This window comes from Xyrauchen texanus, chromosome 29 (assembly GCF_025860055.1).
Source record: "Xyrauchen texanus isolate HMW12.3.18 chromosome 29, RBS_HiC_50CHRs, whole genome shotgun sequence".
Classification (NCBI taxonomy): domain Eukaryota; kingdom Metazoa; phylum Chordata; class Actinopteri; order Cypriniformes; family Catostomidae; genus Xyrauchen; species Xyrauchen texanus.
The window spans coordinates 3,139,470-3,162,731 of NC_068304.1; the positions used below are offsets into that span (position 1 = coordinate 3,139,470).

Sequence of the window (23,262 nt, forward strand, 5' to 3'; positions counted from 1 at the left end):
TCCAGCATTTTTTAATGACATATCCCAAAATATGCAGAAAGACACATGGATGGAAACCCAGCTAATAACAGATGGAACGGTACTAATAGTTCAATACTGACACGCTCGCACACACTGTGTATCGGCCTGCTCTGAGAGACAGACAGAGAGAGAGGTGGAGTCATGCAGAGGGGAGGATGAAGTTTGCATAAAGAGCTCCTCCATCTTGCGTGTGTGTGTGTGTGTGTGTGTGTGTGTGGTGTGTGTGTGTGTGTGTGTGTGTGTTTACTCTACGTGTGTTTGCACGGCCCTACACACGCACACATGGGAAAGACCTGCTAGTGTGTGCAATTATTAAATGACACGTGTGATATGCGAGGAGTTCCACAACATGAAAGAATCAGAGTGGAAGCATGGGTAATTTGAACACTTATTCTGCTTTCTGAAATCAGCAGATACAGGACTGATAAATACAGCGGGAGAGAGTGAAATACACACACATACACACATACACCATATGACATTCAGCTGATCTGGCAGCTGGCTGTGGCACTTCCAGGTGGTTCATAATGAAGCTTTTCTCTTGTGTGTGTGTGTGTGTGTCATGCACACAGCCCATTGAAAACAGTAAAAGCAGAGCAACAGTGTGCGAGTGCTGCAGGATGTGAAGAATGCTGCTTTGTTGTTTAGTGTGTGTGTGTGGGTAGGGGGCCTAGGGCCCCGGTGTGGTGGCCCCTGAGGGATTCCTGTCAGTTGAGGACAGTAGATCTGTGTGCATTACTCAAGAATGGGCTGTAAATGATACAGGGATGTTGAAGTCCTGCACAATCGAACCACCCGCTCTTTTGCTTGTGGCACAACCCTCGACCTCTTCAGCTCACTGAGACGCCGCCCATATACCTGAACTACACACACACACAGACAGAACGCTGTGCTGTATGATCCACGGGAGGATAAGGTGAGGACTGGGCGGGTGAGAGTGTCTTATCTCAGGCTACAGTGCTGCGTTTGTTTAGCAGTGTCTTATCAGCAGCAGCGGGATTACTGCAGCTACTGTCACACACTGCTGTGGTGTTCTTAATGCTCATACATAGCCCTGCATCTGTGGTCCAAACTTCTGATGGATCACTCAGCTCTTAATTTTGTCTGACCTAAACACAGACCACAACCACACATCTCACTGTGTCACTACATGTAGTCAACAGGAAGTCAAAATTGAGTCATTTGAGTCAGTTATATTTCTTTCAGAATAAATGTGTCTAGTCTTACAGTGCACGATTTATGTTATTTCAAGAAATCATCAATATGCAATAACTTTAACATCTTATGAAGTGACTTTCCTTTCCTGCTTACTAGGGATGTCAAAAGTACCAGTACTTCAGTACCAAGTTGATCCTAAAATAAAAGATGAAAGGTTGACTAGTGTTTCTGCAGTACAGGTAGTACCGAACACAAGCTCTATTCAGTCCCCGTGCACTGTCTCACTGACAGATGACTGCTTCCAAATGCTCACACAGTTATGAGATATACGCTTACTAAAATGGTGATATGTCAAAGTGTGTTTTAAACTGCCAATTTAATTAGAACTGAGAACTTGTACAATAAATATTTATAATATATTTCATAAGTTACATGCTACAAAGTGAATTAGCGCTTTGCTCGCTGTCATCTGCTCCAGAGCGTGCGATGCTCATGATGGAGTTATCCATGTTTGAGCCAAGGAGCTTTAAAAGCAGCATCGACATTACACCGGCTCCGCACATTCAGAAGTGCGCAAATTTTTTCAAAGATGAGTACAAGTACATGAGCACGGATTCTGATACCAGTATCGGGGCTTCCCTCCCATGTATATAAATGCCCCCTTCCCAGTTTACTTAATGTCTTTTTCAGTACCATTACGCTTACATCTCGTCAAAAGTCTGGCAAGTAAAAACAAAAAATGTATTAGTCGATGGCTATTCTTTCTATGTAGAGGTCTGGAAAGTGAAACACTAATTTAAGTAGCAAATATGATCTGGGCAACGGATGCTAGTATTGTCATGTGCATGGAGATACATGGAGTTTATTAGCCTCTTAGGGATGCTTTGCCTTTTAAATGGTTTTGTATTTAACTTGTGGAATCATGGTATGCACACAAGAGCAAAAGGGGAAAAACATTGGCTTACTGCAGAGTGAAAAACAATCTGGAATCATGTGTAACTGTGGAAGTCATATTATGTCCACTTTACAAATTGAATGTTTGTAACATCATCAGAATGTCAAATCTTTGTCTAAAGAATGCTGAAAAAAAGTAAGATGAGGAGCAGTGGTCAAAGATGTCTATCCAGCGCATGATTTCTTGAAAAACTGACCCGAACTATTGACTGATAGTGGCTTTTGCCAATACCAATAACTAAGGTGGTGGGAAAGGCTGATAACCGATTAATCATCTGGTAGTTTTTAAATTGATTTAAAGAATGTCAAAGAAATCAGTCAACACAAGTCTGATTCATCTTTGGGAGCATTTTTCAAATGTCTGAAGGTACCACTTTCTTCTGTAAAAACTCTAGTATGCAAGTAGAAACACTATGGGACCATGCAGCCATCATACCGCTCAGGAAGGAGACACACTCTGTCTCCTAGAAATGAGCATGATTTGGTGTGAAAAGTGCAAATCAATCCTAGAAAAACAGCAAAGGACATTGTGAAGATGCTGGAGGAAACTGGTAGACAAGTATCTATATCCACAGTAAAACAAGTCCTATGTTGACAAAACCTGAAAGGCTGCTCAGTAAGGAAGAAGCCTGACTAAAGTTTGCAAGTGCACATGGGACAAAGATCTTACTTTTTGTAGAAATGTCCTCTGGTCTAATGAAACAAAAATGTAACTGTTTGGTCATAATGTCCATCTGGAGGAAAAAGGATGAGGCTTGCAAGCCGAAGAACACACTCCCATCCGTGAAGCATGGGGGTGGCAGCATCATATTGTGGGGGTGTTTTGCTGCAGGAGGGACTGGTGCACGTCACAAAATAGATGGCATCACGAGGAAGGAAAATTATGTGGATATATTGAAGCAACATCTCAAGACATCAGATGGTCAGTTAAAGCTCAGTTGCAAATGGGTCTTCCAAATGGACAATGACCCCAAGGATACCTCCAAAGTTGTGGCAAAATGACTTAAGGACAACAAAGTCAAGGTACTGGAGTGGCAAAAACAAAGCCCTGACCTCAATCTGATTTGTGGGCAGAACTGAAATAGCGTGTGTGAGCAAGGAGGCACAGTTACACCAGTTCTGTCTGGAGGAATGGGCCAAAATTCCAGCAACTTATTGTGAGAAGCTTGTGGAAGGCAACCCAAAAGATTTAACACAAGTTAAACAATTAAAAGGCAATGTTACCAAATACTAACAAAGTGTATGTAAACTTCTGACCTACTGGGAATGTGATGAAATAAATAAAAGCTGAAATAAATCATTCTCTCTACTATTATTCTGACATTTCACATTCTTAAAATATAGTGATCCTAACTGACCTAAGACAGGGAATGTTTTCTATGATTAAATGTCAGGAATTGTGAATGTATTTGGTGTATTTTGGTGCGTGTAAACTAATGACTTCAACTGTACCTAATAGGGATGTAAAACATATTGTATCAAATTGTATCGTACAATGATGCTCACTAAACAACACCATATGTATCGTATGATACATAAACAAACACATTATAGTGTAGTTAAGTGCAACATTGAGAGCTGTAGAAACAAAGTAACAAAAACAAGCTTATTCAAAAATCTGAAAATGTAAGAAACCCGCAAATACATGACACTTATTATTCTCTGGTTTTGAAATCTAAATGTAAACAGGTATGAGCAAACACTTATATGTTGTGCTCATACGTTATAAGCCTCCTAATAACAGTGGTAAAGTTTACATGCAACGTGGGAAGAGGCCAAAAACAATTACATGTGCCGACTGGTTTTTGCTCAAGCCGCTAAATAATATTGGATTATGTACATATATCGTAAAACAAAGAGGTCAGGTTAATAAAAAAAAAAAAAAATGTCTTCTTTTTTTTTTATCGTATCAGGAAATGTTTCTGTACTCACGACATATATCCATTCAAATAATCGATATTCAGTATTATTTTTTATTTATTAGTTGTTCCAGCCATAAAAAACTATTATGGGAAAATTTACTTCCAGAACCAAGATGGCTGAAAAAGTAGGCTCTCATTGCTCACTTTTCACAAACCGACCTAATCCTGATGGATAAAGTCAAGTCCCACAATACATTATTTCCTGTTAACACACAACATAAGTTAAATGCTTTGTGAACGCTGTTTCATGTTGTCTTTAGTTTAAAATTCACTCTTGAAACATGATTTTCTCTGGCACATCTCAGTGACACATGACGCTGTTGAGCGCGATATGGAGGTGCCGACAGTTAAAAGGTCTAGTTTCCAGGTCGTACACGCTGAATGCTTCAACATGTTGAGGCCGATCTGGTGTCAAAGATAACATCAGATAACAGCTGTGAGCCGGGGGACGCCCGGCACCGCCTGCCTGCACATTACCCAGCATGCCTGAGCATTTGCATATGCAGGGTCAGGGCTGTGTTTGACTAGGGCGGATAGGCAAATCAGAGTGGACGCTCTCCGCGAGCTGAGGTCGTCAAGAGATTCAATGATATGAGCAATATGTAACTGACGGTTGTGTGTGTGGTCTGTTGTGTGACAGTGTTGTATCTACAGTTTGCACAGGAAGAGCTCACTTAGCCGGTTTCTATTCATACACATGCAATGTGGTTTAGAACAACTGCACAAAACAAGAGAAAGCGAGTGTGTGCTAGGTGTTATCAAACACAGCAACCCCCCAGAGGGTGCTATCACACACTTGCAGGACAAAAAGAAAGAGCATAGAAATACATAACACACACAAATACTAAGAAAATCCATCGAAATGTTTGAATATACTGTGTTTCTTGATATAGAAATGAATTATAGCCTAAGGATGGATTTTATCAAATGAATTACATTTTTGCATTACAGGACTGATTTTGCTACCTTAGAGATGTTCTCCACTTGGAGCAAACTTTGTCTTGGGAGTGAGTCTATATGGTGCCTAAAAATGCTGCCTATGTAGGCACTCCACTAGGTGTTGGAACAGAGCCATGATCATTTAAAAGAGCTTTCAGTAACAATACCTCCCTTCTCATGTTCACTCATTTACAAACAATGAGGTGAATTAGTGAATTCTAAAGGCAGGTGTTGTTTTGTAAGCTCTTGCACATGGTTTATGTTGTTAGTTTCCTTTTCATATGTGTTGTTCAGACAACAGCTGATCTGTAATGTTCGGATGAGAAAAAGGAAAACACGCCGTATGTGATCTATTCCATCCGACTAGCATAGAGATCTGTTGAGACTCATCACAGCACATGAAACACACACAAGAAATGCAAAGATAAGAGGAAGTCTGTCTGAAGCATACTGAAACTGAACTTTAACAAAAAGCCAGCAAGATTGGAGGTGTGAAATCTCCAAAACAACAACGTTTGAACTGCAGAGACCGCATCTGCTTTCATTTTATTTCATCTCCTGTGACAGCCCAATATAATATTTTGCCATTTTAGGATTATCAGTATTGACCGAAGATTAACATGACTCTGTCAATGGATAATGCACATTTCTGTTTCCAAATATTTGGTCAGTTTAGGGTAAATAAATGTTTGTTCAATTCAGCGTACATATGTACATCTCATTTGCTATGATTAATGGTTAAGTCAGTCATTTCTGCACCAGTACCACCATTTGCCATTGGCCGAACAAATTGACAGTCATCAATAATGACTTCAATATTGATCTGTTTCTCACACATACACATCATATTGCTTCAGAAGACATGGATTTAACCACTGGAGTCATATGGATTACTTTTATGTTGCCTTAGTCATTTTCGGACCCTCTGAGTTCTGGTCACCATTCACATTGTGAGGAATTGGGAGGTCCAACAGAAATGAGATCTTATTTATTTTGTTCTGCATAAGAAAGGAAGTCATACACATCTGGGATGTCATGAGGGTGAGTAAATGATGAGAGAATTTTCATTTTTGGCCGAACTACCCCTTTAATATCCTCCATGAAAATATTAAATACAATGATGTATTTGGGGGGAAACTATGGAAAACTTATTTTAAAAAACTATTCATTTTGAGGTGTTGATTATAAGTACAGTAACATATTAAGATTTTATTAAAGAATATTCAGACAGTTGCAAATATACAATTAGGCCGACTTTAAGAATGTAGGGAGACCAACCAGTGAATTAGGAGTTTGCAGTCACTTCAGAGCTCTTTTGGCACACTTTGTTGGCCGTAATTCTCTGATTGGCAGATTTTTCTCTGCTGGACCACGGATAGTGTAACCCCAGTATATTTGACATCCTTTCTTCAAATATTCCATTATACACTGTGTCATGTATACATGGACAGACAGATAAAGACTGTAGCTCAAAGACCTGCTGTAGCTCCATCGTAACTGTGCATGTAAAATGTACTGAGAATTAAACATTTTCAGGAAATCACTCCACATGTTAAGCTGAGATAAGACAAAGAATTAAGCACACATGACCTTTAAATTCTATTAATCCATATTACACCATTATCGACCTCCAGTTTTCAGTATCAGCCACTGAAAATCAATATTGGCCAAGCGGTACTAATGTGCAGTACACTTCATGTGGGTTATGCTCTTACAGATCACAGCACTGGAGTGAGAGTGCTGCTTTGGTGCCATGAGGATAAAAGCAGAGCGTTCCATGAATAAAGAGCCTGAGGGAGGAGGCGAGGGTTTAAGAGGACAGTGGGGGATGTCTGTGAGCTCTTCAGTGGGGGTTTGCACTCTGTAATGGCCCACAGCAGACAGGTGCTTTACGACATGTTGACACAGCTGCTCTGCCACTTCCTGTTGATCTCTCGCCATACGAGCGCCCAACGTCAAGCACGAGGAGAAGGCCCGTCCCAATTATTACAGAAAACCTATCATCTAGAAAAAAATGAAAAAATCCTTGGCAGGAAAACAGCCTCATGAGAATGAAACGCTGTCATTGCAGTAAGGTCAAGGCTTTGAGAGTTAGTCAAATGAGTTTAGAGAAGGCAAATGTGCCGTGCCTCCTCCGGTGCAGGCTTATGGAAACGTATGCAAACGCAGGGTGTGTTAGTGCCCGCACTAATGGAGGCCTTTTCAAGGATTTGGTTGCGAAGAGGACATGCAAAACTGGGTCATCCCTTTTTTTTAGGCACTGAATATAACACCAGAGATTACAGCGGCAGGCTTAATTACTTTTACAAGATCCACAGCTGCCTTTTACTGCCGACAAAATGTCACCTCGATCACGAAGTGATGAGCAGCGTTGAGATAACACAACATTAGGGCTGCAACTAACTATTATTTTAATAATCGATTAATCTAACGATTGTTCAACTATTCAGCGATTATTGCAACGATTAATCATGAGCTCTTGACCGATTAGACTTAAAAGGTTGTATTAAATGTGCTTACAAACAATAAAGAGGACAAAATCATCTTTTAAAAATACCTCTAAACATTCACTGAATTAAAGGGGGGAACATTTTTTTTATAAATACATTTTATAAATTCACTGTACAAAAAAACGTTTGGTTACGTATGTAACCTCCGTTCCCCGAGGGAGGGAACGACACGTTGTGTCGGAGAAGCGACACTAGGGGTCTCTCTTGAGCGCCGATATTCACCTCTGATCTTATTGAAAAGGGCCAATGGGAGTTGGCAGTCAGTATTTGCATACCCGCCCCGGACATACGGGTATTTAAGCGGGGCAAATACGGGAGTTCATTCAGGATTTTTCTGAGGAGCCGGAAATGGTCCGGCCACAACAGTGGCTCGGTTCAGCGACATGGCGGAGGAAAGACACAACGTGTCGTTCCCTCCCTCGGGGAACGGAGGTTACATACGTAACCAAACGTTCCCCTTCTGTCGCTCTCTCCACGTTGTGTCGGAGAAGCGACACTAGGGGACCCATTCCAATCTTGCCATGCGCTGAACCTTGTACGTGGACCGCCGATACAGAGGCGGGCAGGGATTTCATCCAGTGCCACGCGTCGTCTGTACCTGGCTGCACGTACCCTTCCCCAATGCCCCATAAGAACATCGGAGTCCTTCTAGTTACCCTGGGAGGGGAACAAGGCGATGTTTGCCAACATGGGAACGGGCCAGCCTGGCTGGGCCTCTTTTCTCTCTATGTTTCTCGCATAGAGCAATCACGGCCGGGGCCCTTACACGCATATAGGGAAGGGGGTCTTACCCAGACCCTGCGGAGACCACACCTGCCCTTTTTCTTGGGGAGGAAAAAGTAGTAGACACGTCACACGGCCGTCTTAGGGCTCGTGTGGAAAGTATGGTGCGGTGGTAGATCCAGCCTCGAAAGGGGGAGTTGCTACAGCACGGCGACCGGGGCAGCTGTAACTGCCTAAGGGAGACACGGGGGTCCGCTCGTAAGGGGACAGAACCGTGGAATTACACACAGGGGGAGTCCGAACCGGAGGCCTTCTTATTTTACCTGTGGAGCCCCTATACCAGTACGGGGTGGCCATCAGGGTACCCGCAGTGACTTGGGTCGGCGAGTTCCTCCGCTGAACCGCGGACCCGGAGGGCTGGGGAGGAATCGACCAGGGGCCCGACTCGGAGTGGGGCGCCCTGGGAAGAAGGCGCACTACTTTACCTTGACGTCAGGAAAAGGGTGCTGGGCGCAAGCGATCCACCCGGCCGGTCGGTCTACGTGTTACCGAGTTCTACGGGCTTGGACCTGAGAAAACACGAGACGCAACCGACTCAACGCGGAGGTTGTAAAACCTCGCGAAGGTGTTGGGTGTTGCCCAACCCGCGGCTCTACAGATGTCTGCTAGGGAGGTGCCCTTGGCCAGTGCCCACGAGGACGCAACACCCCTTGTTGAGTGAGCCTGGACCCGCAAGGGTAGGGGCACGGCCTGGGTGTGATAAGCCAGTGTGATGGCGTCAACAACCCAGTGGGCGAGCCTCTGTTTGGAGACGGCATTCCCTTTCTGCCGTCCCCCAAAGCAGACAAAGAGATGCTCAGAGCGTCTGGTGCTCTGTGTGCGGTCCAGGTAAATGCGCAGGGCTGCCTCCTCCTGGGGCAGCGCTTGCAGGTTCACTACCTGATCTCAGAATGGTGTGGTAGGAACCTTGGGCACATAGCCCGGTCGTGGTCTTAGGATCACAGACGTATCTGCCGGACCGAACTCCAGGCAAGTGTCGCTGACAGAGAACGCTTGCAGGTCCCCGACCCTCTTAATGGAGGCGAGCGCGATCAGCAGGGCCGTCTTAAGAGAGAGGGCCCTGAGTCCAACTGATTCGAGCGGCTCGAAGGGAGGTCTCTGAAGTCCTGCCAAGACTACCGAGAGATCCCAGGAGGGAACTAGGCCTGGCCGGGAGGGATTCAACCTCCGGGCACCTCTCAGGAACCTGAGGATCAGGTCGTGCTTACCCAAAGACTTGCCGTCTACAGGATCGTGGTGGGCGGCGATAGCGGCAACATACACCTTGAGGGTAGACGGGGACAGCCTCCTGTCCAGCCTCTCCTGTAGGAACAGAAGCACTGACCTAATCGCACATCTCTGCGGGTCTTCGGCTCGGGAAGAACACCAATCTGCGAACAAGCACCACTTTAGGGCGTAAAGGTGCCTGGTAGAGGGGCTCTGGCTTGGTTGATGGTATTCACAACGGTCGCCGGTAAGCCTGCTAGCTCTTCCACGTCCCGTCCAGGGACCAGACGTGGAGGTTCCAGAGGTCTGGGCGCGGGTGCCAGAGCGTGCCCCGTCCCTGAAAGAGGAGGTCCTTTCTCAGGGGAATTCGCCAGGGAGGAGCTGTCGCGAGGAGCCTGAGTTCCGAGAACCAAGTCCGAGTGGGCCAGTAGGGGGCCACCAACGTGACTTGCTCCTCGTCCTCCCTGACCTTGCACAGCACCGGTGCAAGAAGGCTCACTGGGGAAATGCGTGCTTGCGCAGCCCCGAGGGCCAGCTGTGTGCCAGCGCGTCTGTCCCGAGGGGAGCCTCTGTTAGGGCGTACCAGAGCGGGCAGTGGGAGGTTTCCTGGGCGGCGAACAGGTCTACCTGGGCCTTGCCAAACCGTTCCCAAATCAGCTGGACCGACTGGGGGTGAAGCCTCCACTCCCCGCCGGGCAGGCGTTGTCGTGATAGCGCGTCCGCTACGACGTTGAGCTTGCCGGGGATGTGAGTGGCACGCAGACTTGAGTCGCTGCTGGCTCCATAGGAGGAGACGGCGGGCGAGTTGTGACATGTGGCGGGAGCGTACGCCGCCTTGCCGTTTTATGTACGCCACCACCGTGGTGCTGTCCGATCTCACGAGGACATGTTTGTCCCGAACTAACGGGAGGAACTTCCTGAGAGCAAGAAGGACGGTCAGCAACTCCAGGCAATTGATGTGCCAATGCAGCGGGGCCCCTTTCCAACGGTCCGCTGCTGCATGCCCGCTGCACACGGCACCCCACCCGGACTGGGAGGCGTCGGTTGTGACCAGGACGCGTCGGGACACCTGCTGCAGGGGCACTCCTGCCCATAAAAAGCAGAGGTCTGTCCAGGGTCGGAGTGTTTTGAGGCAGGCGGGGGTGATCCTTACCCGTTGCATGCCGCGGTGCCATGCTTGTCTAGGGACTCGAGTCTGGAGCCAGTGCTGGAGTGGTCTCATATGCATCAACCCCAGCGGCGCGACCGCCACGGAGGACGCCATATGCCCCAGGAGCCTCTGGAAAAGTTTTAGAGGGACCACTGTGCCTGGCTTGAAGGAAGCGAGGCAGTCCAGCACCGACTGAGCACGCTCGCTCGTGAGATGTGCTGTCATTGAGACTGAGTCTAACTCCAACCCGAGAAAAGAGATGCTCTGAACCGGAGTGAGCTTGCTCTTTTCCCAGTTGACCTGAAGCCCCAAGCGGCTGAGGTGCCGGAGCACCTGGTCTCTGTGTGTGCATAGTAACTCTCGAGAGTGTGCTAGGATGAGCCAGTCGTCGAGGTAGTTGAGAATGCGGATGCCGGCTACTCGTAGCGGGGCAAGGGCCGCCTCTGCGACTTTCGTGAAGACGCGAGGGGACAGAGACAGGCCGAAGGGGAGGACTTTGTACTGAAACGCCTGGCCGTCGAACGCGAACCGTAAGAAGGGTCGGTGTCATGGCAGAATTGAGACGTGGAAGTACGCGTCCTTCAGGTCCACCGCTGCGAACCAATCTAGATGCTGAACGCCAGCCAGAATATTTCTCTGCGTAAGCATTTTGAACGGGAGTTTTAACAAAGCCCGATTGAAAACTTCGCAAGTCCAGGATTGGTCGTAAGCCGCCGCCTTTCTTGGGTACAATGAAGTAAGGGCTGTAGAAACCCTTCCTCATTTCGGTTGGAGGGACGGGCTCTACAGCGCCCTTGGCTAAGAGGGTCGTGATTTCCGTGCGCAGGGAACTGGCGTGCTTCGCCGTGTACTGCGGAAGCGGACGCCCTGAAGGGGCGGAGCGGGCAAACTGAATTGCGTAACCGAGTCGAATGGTCGGTGCAGCCAGCGTGATGCGTTGGGAAGCGAAAGCCACGCTTCCCAGCTCTGCGCTAGGGGCATCAAAGGGACGAGTATTTTGGACGTACCCGGCGGGCGGAACAGGTAATGCAGCGTCGGGCGGCTTCGTTGCGGCCAGAGGCTGAGGTGCTGAGAATAGACTCAAAGCACTTACCTTGCTCCGCGCGCCCGGCAGGGGGGCATTTGCGGGCCAGGTGACCCAGAGGCAAAGGAAATAGCTCTTTTATTGAGAATGTGGGTACCACAGATCTGGGAAATGAAAAAACAAAGGATTCTCCTCCCGGCCATAGTTCCTATGCACACACAGAGACCTAGGGTGGCCATCGTCTGTCCGAGTGCCTGCGCTGTGGCCTTCGTCGCTCTCAGGGCGAGGTCAGTCGCTGAGCGCAGTTCCTGCAGCACATCAGGATCAGGTCCACCCCCGTGCATGTTTCTGAGAGCTTTGGCCTGGTGGACTTGCAGGAGGGCCATCGCATGCAGGGCGGAGGCAGAGCATCCAGCCGTAGTGTAGGCCTTCGCGTTAAGCGAGGATGTTGGAGCGGGGCTCTCCACGTAGACGTCAGCTCATCATGCACCTCCGGGAAGAAAGGGACCGGGGGATCGCGAGGCACGCGAGCGGCTGCCCCCAGGAACCAATCATCCAACTGAGAAGGCTGTGGGGAGGATGGAGGGTTCCAGTCCAACCCCACGCTCAAGGCGGCCCGGGCAAGCATGTCGGACATCTGAGCGTCGGCCTCAGCCTGGGCCTGCTGGCCCGAAGGCGGCAGTCCAGGGGAGTCCTCGGCATCAGACACCGCACTCTCCGATGCAGCGGCGAGCTCATCTGCTTCGGACTCGGGAGGATAGACAGCCGGGCGTGAGGCGAGCCGCTATCGCTGCGGCGTGGGCGGAGAACAGCGGCGTGTCGGGAGCGGGAGGTTCGAGGGGGTTACCGGCGAAACTGCACCCGCTGCCGCCCCAAATCGCCCCAGCGCCAACCGCACCGTCCTTAATCCCGTGGGAAGAAGGAGCAATGCGAGGTGCAGCTGGGGTGGCTTGCTTTCTGTTGAAAGCAAGCCGCGACACTAACGTGGTCATGGTCATGTTCTCGCAGTGAGAACATGAACCATCCACAAACGCCGCCTCGGTGTGATCGCGGCCCAAACACACGACACAGCGCCTGTGGCCGTCTGAAGCAGAGAGCACTCTACGCATCCAGGAGCGAAACAGGGGCGGAAAGGCATCTTGAAAAAGACGAGTCCTTAAAAGGGCGTTCAACGCCGCTGTGTTTGCTCTTTTAGAGAAAATTACTCTTTTAGTAAAAACTCTTTTAATACACAGTGTGTGTGTGTAAGTGTCTGCGCTGTCGAGCGCTCAGGGGCAACAATGCACGCCGTGCACTGAGAAGGAGAAAGCCGCTGTTGTGCGCCGTCAAGATCCAACAGCATGCAGATCGTCAGAGGAAAACAGGAACATTTAAGTGGCGTGTAACTCGCAGCAAACTGCAGACAGACCATCGGCTCCGAAGAAATTTTCTGAATGAACTCCAGTATTTGCCCCGCTTAAATACCCGTATGTCCGGGGGCGGGGTATGCAAATACTGACTGAATAAGATCAGAGGTGAATCTCGGCGCTCAAGAGAGACCCCTAGTGTCACTTCTCCGACACAACGTGGAGAGAGCGACAGAAGGGGAACTATTGTTATCAAGTGTTTGTTTTTTTTTTAATATAAAATTGTTTAAAAATCCTTACATCAAGATAAATTTACTTGCGAAGCAACATATAAGATATTTAGACTTGCTTTAAGAGAATTTGTCTTAAATATAAGTGTATTCTTTCTGCGTGTGCAGAAGGATTTTTGAAAGGACTTTTAGGTATTTTAATATATTTGTATTTTTAATATTATATTCAACATTCTCAGACAACATTTCTTTCTTCAGCAGTATAGCTGCTAAAGAAAATGTACATTGTTTTAAAGGAGTTTTACATATTTATATTGGAAAACAAGCCAAAACAACAACAAATGAAAAACGTACTTTGTTGCAGTGAATAATGAGACGAAGTCTTTAACTCACAAAGAACAAACTCTCTCGTGTTAATAAATCTGCATATTGCCAATTTTCTTCATGATAAGAAATGCACAGTGACTCAGTAAGTCACGAGTCATCATGTTATAATCCAGCTGCATTAAGCGTGTGTTCGAGAGAAGCATACCCGGGACAGAGTGTGCCTCATGTGTGCAGTTTCAATCTCTCCCCCTTAGATCGGGACATTGACACAACTCATAGAAGAGGCGCTGACTGCACAGAGAAATGCCAGTTTCGGAGTTTGTAGTTATTTACATGATCTGCTTCCGTATTATTTGAACGCTGTTTATTATAAAGCTATAACGCATTAAATATTACTGCATTTAAGATGTAACACTGGGGTGTTTTCTTTAAAGTGCTCCGACTCCACTTATTCCACAACGAGAGTGCTTCTGTATTTACTTAATTGGTATTTTTGTATAATTCCCTTGTACTTTGTGATGTACATCACCTGAAGCTGTTTGGAAAGTTTCGAGTGCATCTAGACTGTGATCTGTGTAATTGTTCCTCTCCTCAGTCAGGCGCGAGCTGCAGTGCGCCTCTCGCACGTCATCCTTAATGTGATCTCATGTTACGTTAAATGACACCAAACGACTATTCGACAACTAACATTTTTGTCGATAACATCGACTAATTGTTTCAGCCCTACACAACATATTTATCAGTCACATTCTGAACAAACTTCTAGAGGGAGGGAATAAATAAAATCACTTAAAAAAAAAAAAAAAAAAAAAAGAGAGACTTTGCTTTCCACAATCAACCATGCAGTTTGACTAATTGTGTATTGCTGAATAGATTTTAGAAGCTTACTATGAACACACAGAGAGGTGAAATCAAAACGAAGCAGAGAAAACGAGGGGAACACTTTTCAGGAACAGACAGGAAGAGTTTGTCGCTTTCAACAGTTTGATGATCATTTCTGTTATGATATGTAAATGAATTGCGTTTATGTGTATCACGGAAATGACTTCAAAACACAAGTCAAGGATGTCTAACCCCCATCATAATACACACACAGATCTATAACACACTGTAAACACATTTAAAATTAAATGCTCCATTATTCACATTATTATGAGACCATCTATCTCTGATAGTGATTATGAGTCCATGAGGACAAACATATGCACAAATACAAAGAAATATGTGTGCACATATATAGCTTTGTATTAGTTTAGTAAACACATAATTATACACACACATATATATAGTGCTGTTTTATCAAAATGTTTTTACTTAACTAATAGGCCTAACACCACATCAAAAGCAAATCACCATTTTTTTCCCTTCACTTAATTCGCTAATTTAAGGAAGAACACTGGCTTTTAATGCAGATCTGTTGTAACCTCTATCCGGACTCACGATCACAAGCAAAACCGTTTTATTCAGAAACAATAACACTGGCTATTTACAAGAGACCACTTGACGTTATCTTTTATGAATAATTAATGAGCATTCATATAGTAAATGATATAATATTATTATGATGAGCACGAGCAAAATATCAGGGCTGTGTCTTATCGCCTAGTGAGCTCCCAACCTAGGCAGCAACATTTTTAGGCATCACAGGAGCAGCATCATCATCCGCTCAATCGAAACGCGCCTGTGACGCCCAAAACGCTGCTGTCTAGGTAGGGAGCTGGCTAGAATTTGAGCCACTCCCCTATTTATGACTTTAATATTCGCTGCTTTAACATATATGCATCATATTCAGAAAGGAAAGAGCCTGTTAGACCCTACGGAGATGAGACAATGTTTAATTTTACGCGAAATAAAAGCAACACGCACATATTCAAAGATACACACACAATACACGTGCGCGCTCGCGCGCGCACACAGACAGACAGACAGACACACACACACACACACACACACACAGACTAGCGCGCGCACGCGCGCTCGATGAGCGCTGACTCTCTTTATACTGCGACGGTGCGCTATCTCTCATAAACATAAAGCCACTACTAACACCATCATTCTTCTAAAGCTCTTTAATTAATAAGCATACACTCTTCTCACCTGTTAAGAGAGTAAAATCCTATTTTCCTTCAATAAATGGCAGTGAGCGTATATCCATCGTATCAGAGCGCTCGGCGGTACATTGTTGATACGCTCGTCGACGGCAAGCCGAACTGAGCCGGTGAGGGGAGGAGCTTCCTGTCTGTGGGGGGGCGGAGCATACACGAGAAGCTTACCGCCTCCTTGGAATGAAGTAACCAATCCCACTACGGTGAAGGCTTGGCTCATAAATATTAAGTTATCTGACTGGCCTTTATGATGGAACGTCAGTATAAATACATTAATATTCATAAGGTAAGCTTTCACAGCATTGTGAGGAGAATGAGGGGCAGGGGCAGGGACAGGGCAGGGACAGGGCCGGGACAACCACACATTTATTAAACTGTGAGTCTGTACATCAAATTCAACTATCTCTGTGCATTCTCCAACGCACTTAAAAAAATCAGAAATGTCAACTAAAACTAATTTCTAGGTCCTCCAAGGTCTTATATATATAATTATTCTCAACAATGAACAAAATCAGTGACAACATTTTTTACCAAACTGTATCATTTTCCTATCAAGGTAATCCCTGAAGTACCTTGGAGTGCAATGTAAATAAAATGGGACATGAATATACTAATCATATCTAATTAATACACAGATTAACTGATGAGAATGTTTAAGATTAACCTACATCTATGCTACAGCCTCAAAACTGTACTGACGAACTATATACAACACTAGCACAAAAATCATGGAGGGAATTGTTTACATTAGTAAACATGGCACTGAATGAGATTCAATGAGATGAGCAGCAGGGGGCAGCACACATCCTCTCCCGCGTCAGTCAGACCACATTAATAGACATCTGACTTTACAGCTGTACACAGATGCTGAATGCAATTTCACCACACACACACACACATTTAATATGAGAACCGAATAAAACTAAAAATGATAATGTAGGAGTGGTGGTGGTGGTGTAGGTGTAGTGGTCTAAGCACCATAACTGGTAATCTGGTAATCAGAAGGATGCTAGTTCGAGCCCCACAGCCACCACCATTGTGTCCTTGAGCAAGGCACTCAACTCCAGGTTGCTCCAGGGTGATTGTCCCTGTAATAAGTGCACTGTAAGTCGCTTTGGATAAAAGCGTCTGCCAAATGTGTAAATGTAAATATAAATATAAGAACTCCCGATGGTTTTCTCAAAGGCAATGTTACAAATCTGTGAATGACCCTATTATGCTAGCACACAGTGCTATCTGACTTCTAACTGCAAAAAAGAAAAGTAATTTTTTTAATGTATTTTTTTTTTTCTTCAGTAAATATATCAAAACATTCTTAAAACAAGATACATTTACTTCAGAGGCAAAATGCCACAATACATTTGTCTTGCTCCATCATGTTTATTTTTATAACCAGAAAAAATGATTTAACACTGGGGTAAAAACAATAATAATAAAATAGCCTAAATAATATAATAATAAACTTGAGTCAAAGGGAAAACAAACTTATTATTATTTTACCATATTAGCAAAAAAATATTTCTCTCTTGTTTTAAAGCATAAATCCAACCTTAGTTTGTTAGATTTCTCACAACAACAAAAACAAATAAAAAAATTAAAATAAACAAGACTTATTAACCTTATGTAATTATGCCAGAAACACTTCCTTTGTCAACAAATTTCATCATGAAGATGATACAGCTCGTCCAGTCTTTAGTGAACAGCATACAGGCCAGATCAGCACCAGACTGGAGCTAACCAGCACACCGCAGCCTAAGATGGTGTTTCACAAGTGTAGATAACTTGTTTGAAAAGCTTTTAGGCTACACTATTGGTTTATCAGTCTGTCAGTTAGTGCCATGACCGGTGGATTCTAGAGATGAAATAATGACATAATCACAATAAGATGAATCAACAGCTGTGCTGATCTGTAGAGTATTCCGTACGAGACTCATATCCGAACAATAAAGCGATCAAAATCTCACACAGTCGAATCTGCACAATTTGCATTTGTGATGTGGTCGTACTCTTTTGTGCAAGTGGATTAGAGAGGAAGAGTGAGGCTGTTTCACTGTGACACTCCAGAGAGCCGCCGCCCACTTCTCCAGCAACTTAACCAGCACTTCCCAGGGGTCTGCACTGGGGGAAGGGGCTGGAGAGACGTCTAAGAGGCGCCCTTCCGCTTGTCAAAACATTAGAACACACTTTTGAGCACTACTGTAGATCCACCATGTGTGTGCGTGTAACTCTTGGAAAACCCTTCAGCCGTCGTGCTGCTAGGGAGAGCAGGTTCGACTGATGACATAATCCTGGGAAATGTGCTGTGTGATGGTAGTGCTTTAATCTGCTATCTGCATGCCTGCAGGACAGCCACACCAAATCCACACTTCAAACCAACACTGTAAAAAAAAAGGAGCGCTGTACAAAAGTTGAATTGTCTTTGCTGTAGGTTTGTGTTCTTCCTTAAGAACTTGTACTTCCAAAGAAATGCACGCCGGGAAAAATATAAACTTTTCATCGATTGTCTAAACATGATCATGAGCGATTGAAGCTCTGGCTTATCACGCTGAACCTGGATATCAGTACACCCCTACATTCTCAAATATTGAACATTTCACCCCATCGAAAGAAACAAAGGGTCGATATCTGAATACATCGGCTGTTCTCGTGCTGTTTTTCCAGCAAACTCAGGTGTGTGAAAACTTTGTCATTGTCACGCCTCCCTCAGCGCTTCTCATCACCCGATTTCTAATTCACCGCACCTGCACTCAATTCACTCACTCATCACTGCCTGCATAAATTTCGCGTAAACCATTGATGCACAATGACACACTTCCTGTCTCCTCCGCCACGTGACGCGTGACCTTACCAATGAGTTTACGTCATCCCTCTCATGAGCGCCCATCACAGAGATGTACGGAAGTGAACATTTGTAGTTAAAAAGTATATAAATATTGTTTCATTTCTAAAAATAATCAATAGTTTGTGTTCAGAAGAACTTTATTAGTCAACTGGAGTCGTCTGGATTATTTTGATGCACACTAAATATGCATTTCGGACCGTCAAAAAATGGAGTACATTCACTTGCATTGTTTAAAGGAGGCCTGAAACGAAATCCTAAAAATCTTAAATTCTGTTTTGATGAAGAAAGAAACTCAGATACATCTTGGATGGCCTAAGGGTGAGTAAAGTATCAGCACATTTTCATTTTTGGTTGAACTATTCCTTTAATGTTTACATGCATGTAGCTTCTAATTAGAGGAGTTTTGTTTTGGAGAAGGAATATATTTCTGTTCAAACACATGCTGTCTCTGAGCGCGCACTTTTACTCCATCAAGATGTTCACTGTGCTTAATTTCAGCAGCTCATGTGTGCATCGACAGAGGGGCAAGTTCTACATTTTACAAGCATTTGAACATTGAGGAATTTTTGTTTAATGGAGTTAGCCTGTGATTCTTCAGATTAAATGTTTTTTTAAGGTTACTGTTGTGTATTTTAACTAATAGACTTACATGCTATTCGTTTTTCTCCCCATTCTAAGAATATTTAGAGTTTCAAGGACTTGTTTGGTTTAGTTTCCCGCCCTAGTTTGAACAAGGTGGATGTATTTGGTTGTTCGTATGGTACAAGTTTCTGAAGAAACAAGTGTGTGTGTGTGTGTGTGTGTGTTTACTGTAAAATAGCCATATTAACATAAACTGTTGTGTACATGCACACATGTGGTCATTTTTATGTGTGTGTGTGTGTGTGTGTGTGTGTGTGTGTGTGTGTGTGTGTGTGTGTGTGTGTGTGTGTGTGTGTGTTTGATATCATGTTTTAATTAATATTATGTTAAGGCAAAAAGGCCATATTATTTTTTTTTTCAGGGGTGGATAACAAAAGCAAAAACATTTTAGGAATTGGTTTGTCAGCTTTAAAAATTATGAACCAGTGAAAAAAGCAACAAAAGTGTTAAAAAATATATGCTTAAGCATTGCTGAACAAAATAACTTGTATGTTGTTTTTGCCAAAAAAAATGAATCAATGAGTGGTGGTGTATTTTTTAATTTGTATTGTGAACAATTTTCCAAAAATGTTGCTACAGGCATGAAGTTTTAATTGTAGCATAACCTTTATGTTAGATTGCTGCAAAAATGTCACTATTTCAGTGATTTTAATGTATTATGCAAATACTTACTTTTCAATAAGATAATTCGTTTTTTGCAGTTTTAATTTTTTAAATGAAGAATGACACAATGCAAAAGTACAGTTAACAGTAGAGAGTTGTAATAACAATAGTAATTATCTGTACTTTTTTTTTATCGTACTTTTAAAGATAATTATTCTTCATTTAGAGGTGTATGACTCTATTTTAACAATTAATATATGTTAAAAGTAAAAGATTTCATGGAATTATAGAGAGATTTCATGAAGAATTACAGTAATAGATGTTAATTATGTTAAAGCTAATTACTATTACCTAAGTTTTTAATCCGACAGTACTTTTCTGTTTTTCAACAGACATTTTCCGGCACCACTGCTGCCAGAAAAATACATATTTTTTTTTTTTTACACTTTTAATTTATTTCTTTTATTACAGTGAAGAAATGATTTCAATCGGACACAGGCATGTAAGTTAACACAGAGCCTAAAGCCACAGTAGAGTGAGGTCATCATGTGCCTTCTTCTCTGATTCATTCATTATGATATTAAACATTCATTGATCTGATTGATGCCGTGAGGATACTTTTCTAAAAACACACATTTCCATTCATATTCTGCAGTGTAAAGTGTTTGGAGGAGTGCAGCTCAGCCTGTGGTCTGGTGCATCCAAACACCTCATACATCCTTTAATTTACATGTCTCTCACTCTTCTCTCTCTCTTTGGCCTTGGGCATTCTTCTCTTAATTTAATAAAGGGACTTAAGCTTACAACCCCCTTTTGAGAGCATATTCATGTCCCATCTTGCTGCTATTAAATTCATTACAATATATCACCCGCCGGAGACGAGGCTGTGGGCAGTGAGTGGGTTGTGAATAAATGAATGAATTAATGAAGAACTCAAAAAACAAAGAGAGAAAATCCGTCTCTGATCCACCCTGCGCAACACCCCCCAATACCCTCTTAAACGCAGTCAGATATCTGAACAAAGGTCTTATTCGCCTATATAATTGTTCCTCTCATTATATCATAATGATCTTTATATGAATAGAGTCGTGTTAAAGCAGGTATATGTGTGTATCATTCACTTGTAGATGCCACAATCATAATATACTATTAGGCTGGATTGGGTAAAGCAACATTTCACACTAAAAAAAGAAGATAGCACCCCCTTTATCCCTGGGTTATGAAGTATGCTGTGAATTTGGTATTTTGTGTATGCTCGCACCATTAAATGTAGTATACTTTGCATTTGACTATACACAGACCCGAACTGCTAATTTTGAAACCAAATTATACTTTGGGCTTTAAAAATCCACAGAACTATATGCATATTAATCTTTTCAATAAGTGTCAAAAGAATACAAAATTATCTCATGATGTCTGTTGAGCCTTTAAAAATGAGAATTAAACAATAATAATGTCAAGAAGTCAGAAGCCTAATTATTAACCTTTTTATATTTTGTAAAAATTTGGAACAATTGCTGTGTGCAACAATGCTGTACAAGAATGCTTAGGTGAGTTGTTTCAGCAACTGACAAACCAATCATAAACGTAACATTACTTACATTATTAAATATCGATTACGATTAAATATTCCTAATTTATTTATGCAGTCGCAAAAACTTTCATATGCTGGGAAATGGCTAAAAACAAGTTGGAGAACAACAATGGAAAACACATTAACCGGAGAAAGGACATTTCCACTGATTGACAAGCTGTTATTAAGGATGTTTGCCATACTTGTCCAATCAATTTAATTAACATTAATATGCAAATTAGAGTGTTAACCAACGGTTTACACATGTACAGTCATATATCTCCATTCCCCCCCATCTCGAGATTTAAAGGGGTAGTTCACCCAAAAATCTAAATTCTCACTTCATTTACTCAACCTCACACCATCCCGGATGTGTATGACTTTCTTTCTTCTGCAGAATACTAATGAAGGTTTTCAGAAGAATATTTCAGCTCTGTAGGTCCATACAATGTAAGTGAATGTTGACCAGAACTTTGAAGTTCCAAAAATCCCATAATGGAAATACAAAAGTAATCCATAAGACTCCAGTGGTTAAATCAATATCTCCAGAAGTGATATTATTGGTGTGGGTGAGAAACAGATCAATATTTAAGTCATTTTTTATCATAAATTCTTCTTCCTGCCAAGTAGGGGTGATATTCATGAAGAATGTGAATCACCAAAAACACAATAAGATAATGTGAAAGTGAAAGTTAAATTAACTGAGCAGGGAGGAGAATTTATAGTAAAAAAAGACTTAAATATTGATCTGTTTCTCTCCCACACCTATCATATCACTTCTGAAGACATGGATTTGACCACTGGAGTTTTATGGATTAATTTCATGCTGATTTATGTGATTTTTTGGAGCCTCAGAATTTTGGCACCCATTCGCTTGTATTGTATGGAGCAAAAGAGCTGAGAAATTATTCAAAAAATCTTTGTTTGTGTTCAGCAGAAGAAAAAAGTCATACACATCTGGGATGGCATGAGGATGAGTAAATGATGAGAGAATTTTCATTTTTGGGCGAACTATCCCTTTTTAGTATTAACAGTGTGAAACAAGGAACAAGATAACCCATTATTAAACTGGCTCAAGACTCTTTCTTGACAAACTCAGACCTCTCCTTCTCTGACCTTTCTCAACTACCCACAGTGCGCTGCAGAGGTCATAGTTCAGAGTTCAGCCCTCACTCTCTGAGCTTTTGTTCAGGCAACAAGCGTCAGGCGCTGCTAAGTCAGAGAGAGACATAAAGGAATGAGCCCCTGGACACACAGGACTGAGGCCCCTCACCACTGCTCAAATTAGATGTATTCCAACAAAAAGTACCAAGGTTCCATGCTATTACCATCTGATACAATCACTGTAACACTCAGTCTCTAGCCTCAGTTATTTCCAGCCACGTACGGACACACATGGTAGTGAACACTCGCTAATCACCCGCTACGACACACGGTTTGACCTCAGAGTCAGAAGGTCACGACAGATGGCTAAAGAAAGAGAAAACACGGCAGATTATGTGACGGACAGTAAGATTAGATCAATCACAGCTCAGTTAATGCTTCATAAACAGAACCGTGAACCAATGAGGGGCGGGCAGGGTGGAGCAGCCGGAGGAGGGCGGCCAGCTTTTGAGGAGATTAAACAAGCGCTGTTTGCTAATCTGTGTCGTGTTTCCTATACTGCCTTAGTAAATATGCTAACCCTGCTGACACCATATGCTACAAGAGAGAAAGAGACAGAAAGATAGGAGCAAAGACTTGGTTTTTGCAATTCATTTAAAGGTGAAGTGTGTAATTTCGGTGACACTAGCGTTAACAGCATTTCATTTTACAAATGGAAAATAATGAACTTTTACCCAAACACTCCCTTGTCTCCCAATGATTAGACAAACAGATAGTAGTATAGTACTAGTAGAATGTAATCCACTATGAATGACTTATTACT

General features: G+C 43.4%; 2 protein-coding genes across 3 annotated transcripts in view; both read right to left on the reverse strand.

The window, feature by feature from the left end:
• LOC127623356 (cytochrome c oxidase subunit 4 isoform 1, mitochondrial-like) overlaps positions 1-23,262 on the reverse strand; it is a 160,516-nt gene that overhangs the window by 108,365 nt on the left and 28,889 nt on the right. The window lies entirely within an intron of this gene.
• gse1b (Gse1 coiled-coil protein b) overlaps positions 1-23,262 on the reverse strand; it is a 333,061-nt gene that overhangs the window by 71,750 nt on the left and 238,049 nt on the right. The window lies entirely within an intron of this gene.